We start from the raw sequence: 13,879 nt of genomic DNA on the forward strand, positions 1-13,879 counted from the left end.
TTCCCTAAAGAGTATCAAAATCTCTCTCTCTCTCTCTCTCTCTCTCTCTCTCTCTCTCTTTCTCACCACACACACACACACACACACACAGAGAGAGAGAGAGAGAGAGAGAGAGAGAGAGAGAGAGAGACGGAACTCTGGAGTCATAGTCATATATATTCACCACCTCCTGAAAGTGTGGCTGTATCTGCTCAGCCCATCTTGGTCACAGGTCATGACTGTTGCTCACCGATGCCCTACTGGACCTGCAGAAAAATCACCTTTGCTGACTTCCTGGGCAGATGTGTGAGCAATACTGACTGTGCCCTTTCTCCCCATTGCTTTGCCAGTGCGAGAAGGAACCAGGATGTCCTCCTCCAGAGCTCTTCTAGAGCAGTGGCCCTCAACCTTCCTAATGCTGTTACCTTTTAGTGTAGTTCCTTATGCTGTGGTGACCCCCAACCATAAAATTATTTTTGTTACTACTTGTAACTGTATTTAACTGTAATTTTGCTACTGTAATATAAATATTGTGATTTCTGATTATCTTAGGTGACCCCTATGAAAAGGTCATTTGACTCCCTGCAAGGAGTCGCACTAGTGGTGAAAATCACTATGCTAGAGGCAAGTAAGACAACAAAGTATGTTTTGTGCAAAGGGAAACATGTTCATTAGCATCATGTTTGGGCAGGCATGTTGGTAACACTTTATGGTGTACCTTCTGACATTCTTAGAAGACACAAATGTCACAGCAAGCCTCTTGTTCTTCTGGCACTTACAGTCTCTCTGCCCCTTCTTTTACAATGCTCTCTGAGCCTTATGTTCAGGAACCGGGACTGGGACCCACAACTCTGCATTTCGTTTGGCTAGGGTTTTCTACAATGATCTCTGTTTGTTGCAAAGAGATATTTCCTTGATGAGGTGTGAGGACTGTACTTATCCATGGGCATAAGGACAAATACTTGGAATGTAATTAGAGATTATGCTGGTTTAGCGAAGCGGCAGCTGTGGGTTCTCCTTCAACACCCATGACCTCCCTAGCTGGGTAGTATATTAACATGGATGGAGGAAAGCTCATGAGGCCTCAACCCTACACAAATAACTATAGGCAACTAAGAAATATTGAGAATAGGAGAACAAGTCTTCTCCAGTAAGGACAAGTCGATTGGCTATACAACTCCAAATGGCCAGTGGAGTGTGTGTGTGTGTGTGTGTGTGTGTGTGTGTGTGTGTGTGTGTGTGTAAAACATTACACAGATTGAGCAGGTTCTGTTTAGAAACACACACACACACACACACACACACACACACACACACACACACCCCAACCATTAATAAAAAAGAGACCATGAGTTAAAAGAGAACAAAGAGGGATACATGAGAATGTTTGGAGAGAGAAAGAGGAAGAGGGAAATGATAATTGAGAAAGAGAAACAAGGTGAGACCCCGCTGGCTCACAGCAGGAGCCACAGGAACAGGTCATCTTGCTTAGCTGAGAGTCTTCAGCTGAAGAGGAGAAAAAAAAATCTTTTCCTTGCTGTCTAATACATTTTATTTGTAAATACTGGCATGTGTTATTCATTCCAAAGATGACATTATATTATTTAAAAAAAAAACTACTCACAAAGCTCCCAGGTGCATGCTTGGACAAACACACAGACTCATGAATACTCACCCTGCATTTTCACTCCAGACTTTGTAGGCAGAGTCCAAGAGATTAAAAAAAAAAAAAATGTCTGCTATGTGTACCGTCAGCATGTAAGTTCTTCCCATATGAGAATGTCTTTCTAATTTCAGAAATTACAGATAGAAAAGGATTTGGAAAGTCATTATGAATAAGAAGTGTTTTGTTTTATTTTGATCAAGATTGTGTGAAGCATCAAAAAAGGGCACAACTCCTGTGGTAGCTTGAGTGAGAAATGTCCCCTACAGGCTCAGGTATTTGAACACTTGGTGTCCAGCAGGTGGCGCTGTTTAGGAAAGTTGTGGAACCTTTAGGAGGTGGAGGCTTGCTGGAGGAAGTACATCAGTAGGGGCAGGCTTTGGGGGTTTTGTATCCTCATCTCATTTCCTGTTCTCTATCTGTGCTTCTGGTTAAAGATGTGAGCTCTCAGCTTCCTGCTCTGGCCACTTCTTATCACGACTCCTCACCATAATGGACTCTTAGTCTGGAAACGTAAGCCAAACAAAATTTTCTATGAGTTGTCTTTGCTGGCGGTGTTTTTGTCACAGCAACAAAGAGTTTTAAAAGCCACAGTTAGGGAATCAAGACGATTCTGAACCACCACTTCCTGGAAGGATTTGTGCTCTTGTCAAAAAGATGCAGGTTGTACAGCCTTTGCCAAAGCTGCCTCCAGGCTTATCACAGAGACTCCGTAAAAAATCTACTAAAGCTGCGGAGAGAACAAAATTGTTAATGTGAGAAATTGCCATTGATTCGGCAGCCGAGGAAGTGCTCATTATCAGCGCTTATTATATCTACCTCTGGGAAAGTGCTGGCTAGGCATGAGTGAGGCTACTCACACCAGGAATAGAGGTGGATCTTACTTGAAAATGCTTGGTAATGCGAAGAAAAAGAGCAAGGCAGAGATGCTGCAAGATCATTCTGCTACTAGCTGCAAGTAAAGCAGTGGGTAAGCATGCTTGCTAGGTGCCTATTAAAGAGACAGAGGGAGGATTTCCTAGAGCATTTATGCCAGGAAAAATAAATGTATTTGAGATAAATTAACACAGCAAAATCAGCCAAATGGGAAATCTGTGGCTCCCAACTTTTCTTTCTTTGTTTCTTTCATTTTTTAAAAGATTTATTTATTATGTATACAGTATGCTTCAGATCACATTATAGATGGTTGTGAGGCACCATGTGGTTGCTGGGAACTGAACTCATGACCTCTGGAAGAGTAGTCAGTGCCCTCAACCGCTGAGCCATCTCTCCAGCCCCCAACTTTTCAATCAAGGAAATATGCAAGGTCATAGACGGGCACTGGAAATGATGACTGCCTGTCTATTCAGTGTCTTAGTTTGTTGACTCTGTAGTTAAGACTCATTGCCTTGGCTATTTTAGGAGGGAGTTTTACCAAGCTAATTGGAGGTTGTGTGTGTTCCTCCTTGATTCTTTTCTGCCTTTGTTCTACAAGGTAGTGAGTAACTTTTCCCACCAGTGTGAATAGTATGGGCTCATTCTGTTGCTGCGATAAACAGCCATGACCAAGAGCAGCTTAAAGGGGGAGACGGCTTGTTTGAGGGACACTTCCAGGTCCTAGCCCAGAGCTGAGGGAAGTCAGCACAGGAACTCAAGCAAAAGGTGCGAGAAACGATTGCTTGCAAGGCTCACTCACAGGTTCAGGCTGAGTCAACTTCCTTACTCAGCCAATGACAGCCTACCTCAGGAATGATGCTACCCATGGTGGGCTTGTCCCTCTCAGATCAGCTGATTATCAAGGCCTCACCCTGAGTGGCTGCAGTTCTGCGCATTCTTCTTCAGAACATATCTTCATGTTTTTCCTCCCTATGTTTCTCCTCTTCTAAGTTTTTTTTTTGAATCAGTAACCTGATTATGAAATGTATAATTTGGGGTTATAATTTGTTTTTAATCCAATATTTTCACTCATGCATGTAGCTTATATTTTAGGAATTCAACACATCACCAATTTAAGTTCTATTTATCATGACCTATGTATTGCTTATACTACAATTTTTTTTATTTATATAGTATTGCTATGGCAAACGTTAAATCCATGATACCGTTTCAAGTTATCTGTGATCTCTGTTTGTTTATGTTTGAGGCAGAGTCTTACTATCTAGGCACAAGTTCTCCTTTAACTTGAAACAATCGTTCTGCTAACCCTCCTGAATTCTGAGATTACTAGCATACACCATTCATTATACTTGGCTTTTGATTTCTTTTTTAAATGGTTGATTTTCCTGCTTCATATGATTCATATTTTTATGCTTCATTGAATGCCTAGAAATTGCAGATTGATTATCAGATATAAATTTTTACTTGTTAGGTTTTGTTATATATTTTAATCAATATTCCTCAAATTTGTATGTCTCATTATTTTGCTTGGAAATTATTTGTCCCTTTTGGTTTTTTTTTAAAAAAAGAGTTTTGAGAGATCACACTGGATTAAGAACTTGATTTTCTCCACCAGCGGGGCCAATTATTGAGTATTCTAAATAGTTGTGATAGAAGTAGATAGTCTAGTGAGCCAGCCTGCGTGTACACTTCTCACTTGAGTGTGAACAGCACACGTGACTCACCTGTGTCTCTGGCAATATGGCTAATGTGTAGGGATGGAGCCATTTTGAACACATCATCTTATTAGACAACGGTGGAGGCTTGTTCGTACATACCTAAAAATCTCGAGGCATGAGCTGTAACTTAACCAAAAGGGGATTATCTTGCTGGCCCGACCTATTCAGAGGTCCCATAAAAATGAGAGCCTCGAGGCCAGCTCTCAAGCAGTTGGCTCTTCTGCCACATTGCCACCACTATTTCTGCAGCAATGAGGTGGTGAACTCTAACAGGAGCTTGGGCAGGCTAACAAGGAGCTCCTTCCCAACCTGGAGTTACAAAAGGATCCACAGTTTAGCCAGCACCCCACTGTAAGCTTAGCCTTGGGAGATGCTCGGTCTGGGGTCTCAGAGAAAACAGGAATCGAGGAGAGCACTCTGTTTGGCCTTGCATGCTCTGACTGTGGGATGGCACCGCTGGCTTCTGTGTCTGAGTGCTGGGGTGTAGAGCCTGTGGGGGCTAGAGATGGGGTGGAGGAGAGTCACCAGCCAGACATCTGAGGTTTGTAGAGCAGCTCTGCTCACAGCGTGACTGCTCTTCTTCCTGCTTCCTGATGCAAGGTCTGCCACAAGTCCTTGTCACCACAGATCACGCAAGCCACCCACCCACCTACCTCACTCTCCTTTCACTGCCAGGATGGGCTATTAGCAAAATGATCCTTCCTTTCAGTTCCTTCTGTCAGATCGTCTCTCATAGCAACAAGAAGGTAGGTAGCACGTGCATACATGATGGAGTATAATTGAGTCACAAGGAAGGAAAAATGGAGTTTGCATAGTGGACGAGATGGAATAAGTCAGATATGCGAGAGTTACTGCATGGCTTTGCTCAAATGAGAATAGGTGAATAGGAAAGAGAACCCAAAGATAAAAGAGGGACTATTAGGGAAAAGGAAGGGATAGGAATCGGGGTAGGGGTAGCAAGATAAGATGGTGACGGGGCTGGGAAGAGTAAAAGAATATATGTGTATGTGGAAGCACCACAGTGATGTCTAAAATTAGATGCACTGGTCACCGTTAATTTAAAAATAATACAACAAATGTGGATTTTTTTTTAAAATACTGTGTGTGGATACTTGGTGGAAAGCAATTGGAAAGTCACAGAATCCCTAGATTCCATACCCTCCCCCATCTGATGGTGGGCACAGTGGGGCCACAGTTTCCCTCCTCTCACTCTCCAATCAGTTCCTGTCATTGGCCAGCTCTTCCTTCCGCTTTCCTGCCTACCAGAACTCACCCGCTGCCCTGCCATCAGGCCATCCCTGCGTAGGAGGAGTTCTCTTCCGTCTCAGTCCTGTTCTTTGAGCCACAGTCCGGAAGTTTCTCCTGGTATATTTGCCTCATGCTCACTAGCTCTGCATTCCACCGGGCACCGTCTAGGGCCCCTGTCCTTGATCTGTGCTTAAAATCCCTCCCAGAAGGGATGCTGGGAACTCAGTCCCAGCGTGACTTAAAGGGCAGTGGTAGCCTCTGGCTGTGTACAAATGTCCACTTACGCGCAGGGCTCTCAACTTCGCTGTTATCACTGCTCTATGTCACAAGCTGCCTCTGGCCACTCTCCACGAGAGAGGCCAGCAGCCCCCACCCAGGGCGACACCCAAACGTGACTCTCTAGACATTGCAGCTTCTTGCCAAATTGCCGTCAGTTGAGAATTAATGTTCTAATCAGGAGCGGAAACAGAGTGTATACATGATATTTACCGGCCAGACATGAGAAGGTAGCTCCAGGCTCAATTAACATTTTGGCTTCTTGTTTCCCAGAAGGAAAATTACATCCCTGGAATGTTGCAGAGTGTCCTGCTAGGAAATTGAATCTGTTCAATCAATTAAACCAACGTGGTGGATTTAATTCCTACAGGGTGTCGGGCACAGGGCCAGCTGCTTCAGCTGGAGCAGGAAGCTGGGTGTGACTTGGTCCACATGAAGTTATAGTCCATAGAGGCTTTAATGATGATGGACTTTGAGGGAAGCTAGTGTGAGTTGGTTAGGGCACCTCAGCCGAGAGGCAGGATTTCCCTGTGTGAGGAAGCAATTAAGCAAAGGACTTTCGAGGTCTCATTCTCAACAAGTTTAGGTTAAGAATTGGAATCAAAGCAGGGAATGAGAAGGATCTGAAATATTCGCAGTGCAATGGGTGACAAGAGTTTGAAGCACAAATATAAGGGACCCTATATGCTCCTGATAGATCGTGTTACAGAATACCACCCCACATCTCTTAAATATGCACAGTGGAAAAAAAATAACGGAATTGTAATGAAATCAGATAAGCTAAAAGAAGGGGCTGTTCAAAGCTATCCCACTCTATTCCACAGGACACAAGGCTATACAAATGTGCTCTGGGGGTCCCAAGTTAAAAGACATCAACATGGCAGAGCTGTGGGCTCCCTGGTCTGATATTCAAACAGCAGCAGTGTTACAGTGAGATAGATGATGCCATCATTGAGACGGAGAGGTACAGTGTCCTAATGTTGGCTCATGGGCTGAAATATCCTAGAGGTAAAACAAATCATCAAAGCCCATTTCTGGGGGTGCTGAGGCACAGCAAACACAACGCACCTCGGTGCCCCCAGCATCTGAAAGTGCAGAAGAGCGACATGGGTTTGGAGTGTGTGTGAGCTGGGCACCTGATGAGAGACCTAGGTGGAAAAGCTATAAAACCTCAAAGTCACTTGGCCTCCAGGTAGAGGCTCACATCACCAGGAGCATCTACACACCAAGAGTGACAGGACCACCTGCTCATCCAGAGTCAACACTGGGCATTTATCATAGGTAAAGCAAGGTTTCTTTCCTCTGTGCTTAGTTAATTCTCCCTCTGTTCCCTCTCCTCCCTGCCTCCCTGCCTCCCTTTCCCCCCTCTCCCCCCACCTTCCCTTCCTTTCTTCCCTCTCCCCATTGTTTCCCTCCTAGGCTGCTCTCTTGGCAGCCCATGCACACTTGCTATTGTTGGTACTGCTGGACGTTAAATGTGCATGCAACCCCATGGCTCTGAACGATTTCATGGCCCCAAACAGCATAAATAATTTCAAATCAAGACAACACTGAGCAATTTAAAATGGTCTAAAAGCCATGGCTCTAATTGAACCTCTTTTTCTTCTGGCTAATGGGGACATGGAGTTTCCAGAAGTCAGGTGACTTACTTAGTTGGGGGTGGGGATCACACAAAGCTAATGACGGAGACAAGATGACAGGCCAGGCCTCACAAACACTGCAGGATGGTCTTGCCTTCCTTCCCCCTCAACCCCCACTGTCATTGATATTCATGCTACAACTGCAGCAAGAGTCCAGCAGTTTCCGTCCAGGGGACTTTGATTTAATGCAGCCATTGTTCACGTGACTTTTGGTCAGTGCTAATGCCAGTGCTAAAGGAACAACAATACCCCAAGGGCTGGACAGTGTTCTGGGCAGTCTGTCCACTCTCAATTTCAGGAGTTTCCTTGTAGGGTGACCTTCAGGCCTTTCTGAAGACCATTGGCTCAACCATGCATGCGCGATGCAATTCTCTGAGAGGCAGCTCTTTTGAAAGCTCTAACCTTGCCCTAGATCTTTTCTCTCTGTTTTTCTAGCCCCTCTCTTTTCTCTGGTTCTTCCTTATCTCTTCTTTCTTCTCTTTCTTCTTTCTCTCATCTCCCTATCTCTTTTTCCTCTTTCCTCTTTGTTGTCCCTCTCCATCTGTCCTTCCCTGGCTCTCTCTCCCCTTTTCTCTCATTTCTTTATCTCCACTTTCTCTCTCTCCATCTCTTTCTCCTTTATTTCTCTTTTCTCTCTCTAGTCTCCTTTCTCCGCTTCACCTCATTCCTCTTTTCTATGTCCTCTCTTTTTTTTTCCCACAGCTATCTATTCCTTTTTACTGAGATCCAGTCACCAAGTCACCTAAAGCATATTTGTCTGGAATGTTCCAAAGCTCTAAATTCTAGAGGGAAGGGAGCTGGGCAGAGTAGCCTATGACTCTTTGCAATTATATATTCAATGTTGTCAGGACAGTGCTTAACAACTTGGCATGTCTAGACCCTACCTGAGACCCACATCCACAGATACCCATCAACTCTCAGCATTTGTAAGAAGAGCATCACTCTGCCGGCTGCCATTAGGACCACTCCACAGATGCTCACCTCAGAGTGTTGTGACCAAAGGGGGAATATTGGGTTGGGTTATGGTGAATGGGAAATGGGGCAAATGAAGATCAGAATGAAAGGTCTCCTCTGCCCCAGAGGGGAAAGAACAGTAAGTGGTTCTGGACATAGCCTGTGTATGGCAGCAGAGGATGGTTTGGGGATGTAGAAGGAAAATAGCTTTGGAGGGGGCCCCCCAAGATGGGATCAAGCTGTAATCTTCCTCTTGCTTGACAAGAGAAGAACTAAAGTAACACACTATATTCCAGACATTCTGCTCATTGCTGGGTTTTAAGTTGAACAGTAATGTTTGTTTTGTAGAGAAAATGGTTTCTTCGATTGAATCTTATATAGAAGTGGACTGGCAAATGAAACACCCTGCTGAGGCTCTCACCAGTCTCTGTTAGCGTTTTTTCCAGTGGCCAAGGTAAGTTGGCTTTTTTTTTTTTTAAAGTGTCACCAGGTTGTCTTTCAGTGGGTGTCTTATGCAAAGCGGCATAAAGCACTTTGTAACCTGATTTCCAACGCTGTGACTCAAGCAAAGAAAACACAGTGGTTGAGTTTTGCTTACCCGATTTCCAGATTTCCATAAGGACTCCTGGGAAGCCATTCAGGGCCTATTGTACTAATCTCTTCATTTGTGTCATTGCCTAGTGGCTCATGGGGACCCCTTGTCTTTTATTGTCCCCATCTGTGTTCCTATCAGGTCCAAGTGATGCACTTGGAGAAGATGGTTTCACTGAAGTGTGTCAGGAGTGTGTGCTGGGGACAGAGGCTCTAGATGCCCAAGAATCAACCCTTTGTTGTTTGGTGCCACTCTGAGCTTTGCCCAGTGGCCTGAGGACTAGAAATGCTTAGCGTACAGATGGACTCAAAGAACCTTGTAGGGAATTGACCGGTGGAAGCTGGACTGGGTCCCAGAGCCCATTAAGCTGCCTGTGTGTCTGCCCTATTCTCCTGCCAAGGATGACACTTCTTTGAGCTTGGCTGAAGCTCTACTTATGAAGATAGTTAGAGGCAACTCTGGGAAACTTCTAGAAGCTTCTCGAAGCAATGGTGCACTTTTGTGGGGGTGGGTCACAAAAGCATGACAATGCTGGGAGTTGTGGACCCAGCATAGCATCCTAGCAAGCTACCTACACAGGCCACTCAGGATGACACTTGAATTAGAGTGAGTCTGAGCCTTGGAAGATGTGCCATGGTCTCCCCAGGAGGTGAGAACTGGGAGGTGCAGGAAACGCCATCTGAGAAGGTCTCCCACTCCCTCCCTGTGTGGCTGCAGAATCTTCAGCACGGGTCTGCAGGTGGCTATAGTACCTGCTGCTGTGTCCATGGAGTCATCCTGCCTTCTTGGGTCTCAATGACAGCCTTTCTGGTGTGATGGACAAGGACTTGAAAAAACCGGTTTCTTCGGCAACCAGTCCTTTCTCCACCTGGGTAGGTTTTAAGAACATGTCTGAACCTAAAAATGACATTGCCCCAGCTGAGCAAGGTCTTTGTCCCTCAGATGTTCATCAGTGCCTAGCCCTTCATTCCTTCTGTTACTTCAGGTGGTGACCAACTGTTCTTTGTATGATTTAATCTTATGTTTATGCCCCAGTCTTAGGGAAATCTACACATATGTGTGAGAGGAATGATTTTTTTAATTTCATGCATGCACATTTTTGCATGTATATGGGCATACAAGTGCATATGTGCACATGGAGGCCTGAAGTTGATGTTGGGACTCATCCTCAATCACTTAACTGCCTTATTCATCAAGGGAAGACTTCTTAATCAAACCCAGAGCCCCCCCAATATGACTAATCTCCCTCAGTAGGCTGGTCTGGAAACCCCTCATCTCCATGTCTGTGCAAAGCTGGGAAAATATACAACTTTTACAAATAATATGAGAAAGCACCTTTAGGAACTAAGATAGCAGACTACAAACAGGATAACCAGCTGGATCTGGACACAATCAAAACTAAAGCTTTTAAAGATCTAGTAATAATTTCTAAGAGTTTTTTTTTTTAACGTATGAGTCTGTGTAGGTCTCTGTGTGTGTATCTGCATGTGAATGCAATGCCCAAGGAGGCCAGAAGAGGGCATCAGATCCTCAGCAGTTCGAGTTACAAGAGGTTGTGAGCCACCTGGTGTGGGTGCTGGGAACTAATCCCCAGCCCTCTATGGGGGGTGGGGGGAATAGACCCATCTGAGAAAGTTCAGGAGAGAAAGGGATGGTTTCTGTCAAAGGAACAAAATAGTCTAAGTCTGGGTGCTTGTCGGACATAGGTGTGACATGTCACGTTTGTCAGCCTGTTAATTTTTATGACTCATTCTACCAAAACAGCCAGTAGAGCAGCCAATCCATCAACGGTTTCTTCCTGGAATTGTTCTGTTTTGTGGGGCTATCAGCCCTGAAAGGCAAACTTGAAAACAATTACTGAAGAATTTGATGCTCCTGGCTTGCATATCTTTATAGTTGGTGAAATAATCAGGGTTCTGTATTTGTTTTCTTTAAAAGATTACCCATACTGCTGATAGGTGAGACAGGTTGTTTGTCACTGAGCATTCATAACTACGCTTATGTCACGAGCCCTGAAAGATCCCTGGCTGCTCCAAGTGCATCTTTTTACAACTTTGAGCTTCTACTTAGAAATACCTGATCTGAACCTTGGACTCTAGGGAGCTTTGGGTCTCTGCTATTTGAAAGAGCACAATCTTTTCTTCAGAACTGGGGAACTATGGAAATGTTTGTGGCTAAGGGAGGCCAGAGCCCTTTTATTTGAGTTCATTTTTATGTTATCAGGGTATTCCAGCATGGCTAAAAGGAAAGGCTCGAAATAACGATGAAATAAAATGCATCTAATAACAGGTTGGTGGACTTAGAATTTACAATCCCTCCGCACCCGATCACCACCCCCAAGTACATCAGCTGCAAGCCAGCCTCACCTGAAGCAAACAGCAAGCAACAGGATTTTCCCAATGTTTTTTTCGACCTAGTTTACTGCAGAGCTTGCAATACTGATTTTTAACTGGCTTTAATTTCTCAACTAGTCAAAATGATGTGCCTTTGTCCTTTGTCTTTTATTGGTATTAGCATATATTAATTATTCATAATGTGCCTTATAATAGCATTTTCCTGGGTATGTGCAATGTATCTTGATCTTATTCGGTCCTTGTTACTCTCTCTTGTCCCCCTCCCCCTTCCCACTCCTTCTGATGACCTCTCAAGTAGTTTTCCTTCTCACGTCCCCGTCCCCACCCTCCTTTCACCTAATGAGTTTCGTTAGAGCACAGTGGCCGGGTTATTGATAGAATGTATGTGCACCTCACCAGGGCTACACCAGTGAAGATAATGACCACCCCCGCCCCCGCTCAGTTGACCTCGCCCCCCCCCCACAACGCAGCTGTAAATCCTTAGGGATAGGTGGGACCTCCTGAGTTCCTCCCCAACTCCATGACCAGATTATGTTGACAGCACAGCTCGGGGAGCGCTGAGGTGCAAGGTCTTCTCAAACCAGGAGACAGTGCTCTCTCTCCTCCTTCCTCCAGCTCTCAGAATGACGCTTTCAACTTTCATTTTACTTTTAAATGACTATAAGAGGCATTATTTGGCATTAGGTATTTCTGAACGAGGTGTGTTTTAGTAGGTTCTCCTTCCCACTCACCTCCCGCACTGCTTAATGCTCCTGACCCCCACCCCCATCAGCTCCCTTTCAAGTGACATATACCTTTCCTTGGCACCTGTTTTTTACTTGCTCTTGGTCTCTTCCCAAGCATTTAGGGTTTACCTACAATCAAGCACACACACAACACAACACACACACACACACACACACACACACACACACACACGACAGGGTTAGGACCCTCATATGAAAAGTAAAACATGCTGTTTTGTCTTTGAGTTTAGGCCACAGCACTTAATATTACACACTTTCCAGATCCATCCATTTTTCCTACAAAATTGGCTCAGTCTTTCTCAAGGGACGGAGTCATAGGCGACAGTCCAGATATGTCCACTAGGTGGCGCTGGCAGACCAGCTTGTGACACGGGTTCTCCCTGCCCCCTTCCAACAGGTTCCTGGGCACCTGCCTGGCAGTTTTCCCTTTCTGGGCTTCCTGAGACCTTTGTTTTCCAGGCTGTGCATAGGTTCCTGCCCCGAGCAAGGGCCAAGGCCGCCTCCTCCTCTCCAGGGCTCCTGGCTGCTTGTATAAAATGCACCTCTCAGGCTAACCCTCTGGCCCTGCTGTGGCCCTCCCTGTTAGCTGAATAGAAGGTGTTGCTTTCTTAAGCTCTGTTGTTTTTATGGAAAAGGATGTAAACCCCATTATAAAATTTATAGACACAGGGAGAAAAAAAATTCCAAGTCTCCGCCCCTTCCCACTGGAGAACGTGATTCCATCCATCGCTCTATTCCATATCTTTACACATGCAGAGATTAATGCCTGGATGGGCAGATAAACACACAGCAGATGGGTATGGCACTTTATGACAGTGAAATCTGACTTCTATAAATACAATTTATAGTACATTCTATTTGTGAAAGTCACACGATTCTTTTTATTTATAGCTAGAACATTAAGAATTCAAAACACAGTCTCTGTTTCATAAAACAAACAACAAGTGTGTGTGTGTGCCTTTATTTATCCAACCATCCATGGTCCTTTAGGTTGGTTCCACGTTGCTATTGTGAACAATGGCTGCAGGGCGTGTGGGCGCACACTCATCTTGTTTACCCAGTAATTTCATTTCTTTGGATATATATTCGGATGTAAGAACGTTAGCTTGTATGACTCTTCTATTTTTAACTTCCCAAGAAGCCTCCATATGCTTACCATCACGGCGGGCCTAATTTACATCACTCAGCCCTCGCATAAGGAAGGACATCCTGACACTGGAGAGATAATGTGGATGATGTGCAAATTAAGTCAGATGCAGAAAACACACTTCCGTGTGGCATTATCGTGGCAACCGTGTTGTAGAGAAGATGGACCACGGGCGTTGGATGAGAATGGGGTGACATCCATTAAAGCTAGTAATAAAATAAAAAGAGACCATTTATGTAGCTGCTGAAAGAGGGGGGCGGTGTCAGTCTTCTCCAGGGAAGAGCCTCCTGATAGGTTGCTCGGTCCTAAGCATATACACATGTATGCACATACTAAGTGGACTCAGCAAACTCTGTATGTGCACGTGTGTGTGTGTGTGTGTGTGTGTGTGTGTGTGTGTGTGTGTGTGTGAGACAATAACAATTAAAGAAGTCCTTTAGTAATACTGGGCTGTCTGATGTTTGGTACCTGCATCAAGAAACCGGAGAGGTGGGCTGGAGTGATGGCTCAGAGGTAAAGAGCACCAGCTGGCTGCTCCTGTAGAGGACCCAGGTTAGAGTCCCTGCATCTCCGTGGCAGCTCACAGCCATCTGTAATGCCAAGTCCAGGCAATCTGGCATCCTAGGCCTTCTGGCTTCCTTGGACACCGGGAATACGTATGGTACACAGACACACATGCAGCATAC

The 13,879-nt window shown here is 44.9% G+C and overlaps 1 long non-coding RNA gene across 2 annotated transcripts in view; it reads left to right on the forward strand.

The window, feature by feature from the left end:
- Positions 1–13,879, forward strand: part of LOC311585988 — a 38,742-nt gene that overhangs the window by 16,009 nt on the left and 8,854 nt on the right. For both annotated transcript variants that reach the window (XR_014775419.1, XR_014775420.1), the window contains exon 2: positions 8,703–8,808. This is a non-coding gene — a long non-coding RNA (uncharacterized lncRNA). The remainder of the gene's footprint in view (positions 1–8,702; positions 8,809–13,879) is intronic.

This window comes from Acomys minous (genome assembly GCF_964271855.1).
Source record: "Acomys minous genome assembly, chromosome: 16".
Taxonomy (NCBI): domain Eukaryota; kingdom Metazoa; phylum Chordata; class Mammalia; order Rodentia; family Muridae; genus Acomys; species Acomys minous.